The sequence below is a fragment of the Gavialis gangeticus genome, unplaced genomic scaffold, assembly GCF_001723915.1.
Source record: "Gavialis gangeticus isolate Ggan-Ray unplaced genomic scaffold, GavGan_comp1, whole genome shotgun sequence".
NCBI classification, from domain to species: Eukaryota; Metazoa; Chordata; order Crocodylia; family Gavialidae; genus Gavialis; species Gavialis gangeticus.
In genome coordinates, this window is record NW_017729008.1 from 6910895 (window position 1) to 6913659 (window position 2765).

The 2765-nt window shown below is 45.0% G+C and overlaps 1 protein-coding gene and 1 long non-coding RNA gene across 7 annotated transcripts in view; both read right to left on the reverse strand.

Moving 5' to 3' along the window:
• Positions 1-2765, reverse strand: part of FAM19A5 (family with sequence similarity 19 member A5, C-C motif chemokine like) — an 854206-nt gene that overhangs the window by 837857 nt on the left and 13584 nt on the right. The window lies entirely within an intron of this gene.
• Positions 1-2765, reverse strand: part of LOC109292104 — a 21349-nt gene that overhangs the window by 14599 nt on the left and 3985 nt on the right. The gene's annotated exons all lie outside the window — the stretch shown is intronic.

Sequence of the window (2765 nt, forward strand, 5' to 3'; positions counted from 1 at the left end):
GGTCATGCTCAACTATATCATCCCAGAAAAGGCTTCGTCTACCCAGGTCTTTAAAATTTCTAAGGATGGAGATTCTACAACCTCTGAGTAACTTGTTTTGGTGCTTTACTACCCTTCCTAGCAACAAAGTTTTTCCTGATTTCTAACCTAAACTTACCTTGCTGCAGCTCAAAACCCTTTCTCTTTGTTCTGTCATCTGCCACCATTAAAAACAGTCTAGCTCCATTTCTGTAACCACCCTTCAGGGTACTGGAAGATTGCTACTAAATACCCCCTCTGTCTTCTCTTTTCCAGACTTAATACCCCAGTTCCCTCAGCCTCCCCTCTTAAGTCATGTGCCCAAGGCCCTAACCATTTTTGTTGCCCTCCACAGGACCCTCTCTAATTTTGCTACATCCTTTCTGTAGTGGGAGGCCCAAAACTTGACATAGTACTCCAGATGTGGCTTCACCAATGTGTAACAGGTCAGGGTCCTGTTACTAAGGGTGCAGGGGAGTCTGAACAGCCCCACACCCTTGAAGCACCTCCACACGTCCACTCCAGACTTGGAAGGAATCACTGAGGGCTGGGGAACCAGGTCTGGGGACTCTCAGGTGAGTGTCCCAGCAAGGGAGCTGACACAGGTGTGGTGAATGAGGAAGAGTCAGCACCAACAAGGGGAAGAATAAAAGAGCTGAAAGCAGCTTCAAGGGGCTGCACCTGGCTGGGAGAAGGCTGCCTGGAGGTTACCAGGGGTTAGGCAGCTGCTGGAGAGCAGGGCTCCTGCCTGTTCATTAGTTTACTTGTTCATTTTATTTGTTTGCTTCTTTTGTTTGCACAAGACTGCAGGCTCTGCAAAGCCTCTGAAAGATAAGAGGTAGCCAGAAGGTGAATCCTGGGAAGACAGTGAAATGCTAGTTTATTTGTTTAACTTCCTTGGCTCATTTTGCATTTCTGACAAGCCCTGGGTAGCCTTGGGGTGTTATCTATAAGCCCAGCTGCAGCTGAGGCTAGGACCCTGAAGAGTGGGCCCTTAGCCAATGCCGGCAGTAAACGTGAAAATGGTCAGCTCTACTAGCATGACCAAACATGGCCTGCTGTGATCTGCCCAGAATCTGCCCATAGCAGCTTATACAGTGCTGAAGAAGGGCATAATCACTTCCCTGGATCTGCAGGCAATAATCCTACTAATGTAGCCCAGTAGGCTGTTAGCTTTCTTGGCAACAAGGGAACACTGCTGTCTCATATTCAGCTATTTTCTCCTGCAACCCCCAAGTTCCTTTTTTCAGGGCTGAAGCTTAGCTTGTCAGTCCCAAGCCTGTACTGGTGCATGGGACTGCTCCATCCTATGGGCAAGACTTTGCAATTGCCCTTGTTGCACCTTATGATATTTCTTTTCTAGTTCTGAATTCTAGCCATACCCTCCAGTGTATCTACTACTTCCTCCAACTTGGTGTAATTCACAACTTATTAAGGGTGCAGTCCATCTCATCTTCCAAATCACTGATGAAGATACTGAACAAAGCTGGCTTAGGACTAACCCCTGAGGAAATCCACTTAATACCAGCTACCAACTAGACTTTGAGTCATTGACTATTACCCTCTGAGACTGATGATCCAGGCAATTTTCTATCCACCTTACCATCCATTCATCCAATCTGTACTTCTTTAGCTTTCTGGTGAGAATGCTGTGGGAGACCATATCAAAAGCCTGGCTAAAGTGAAGGTATATCATGTCTGCTGCTCTCCCTGCATCCACAGAGCCAATCCTCTCCTCACACAAGGCAATCAGGTGGGTCAGGCATGACTTTCCCTTGGTGAATCCATGCTGACTGTTCCTAATTACCACCTTCTCCTCCAAGTGCTTACAAACGAATTCCTTGAGGACCTGCTCCATGATTTTTCCAGGGAGTGAGGTGAAGATGACCACTCTGTAGTTCCCTGGATCCTCCTTTTGCCACTTCTTAAAGTTGGGCACTATAGTTGTTCTTTCCCAATCATCCAACACTTCTCCTGATTGCTATGAGTTTTCATAGATAATGGCCAGATAATGAACTCTGCAATCACATCAATCAACCTCCTGAGCATCATTGGGTGCACTGCATCCAGCCTCAAGGACTTGAACACATCCAGCTTTTCTAAATAGTCCTAATCTTGTTCTTTTGCCACTGTCAGCTGCTCGCCTTGTTCCCCAGGTGCAGTAGTCTGGAAGGTGACCTTTCCTGTGAAGACTAAGGTAAAAAGGCATTGAGTACTTCAGTCGTTTCTACATCACCTGTCATTTAAGTTTCGTTCCCCATTCAGTAAGGGACCCACACTTTCCCTGTACTTCTTCTTGTTGTTGACATACTTGTAGAAACCCTTCTTGTTACCCTTCGCAACTCTTGCTAGCTGCAACTCCAATTACACTTTGGCCATCCTGATTTTATCCCTACATGCCCAAACAATATTCTTATACTCCTCTCTAGTAGTTTGTGCAAGTTTCAACTTCTTATAAGCTTCCCTTTTGTGTCTACATTCACAGAAGAATTCCCTGTTAAGCCACACTGGTCTTCTGCCATACTCACTAGTTTTTTTACACATTGGGATGGTCCATTCCAGTGCCCTTAGTAAGGTTTCTTTAAAGTACAACATACTGTTTAACTTCATTTCATGTCTAATGGTTCATTCCAAAAGATTATTATACAGGTAGATTTAGATAATCTAGTCCTTTTCAAGATAGGTAATAGTCCATCATCTTAGGTACTAAAAGCTTTTCTTAAATTTAAATAAATCCCCTGCATTGC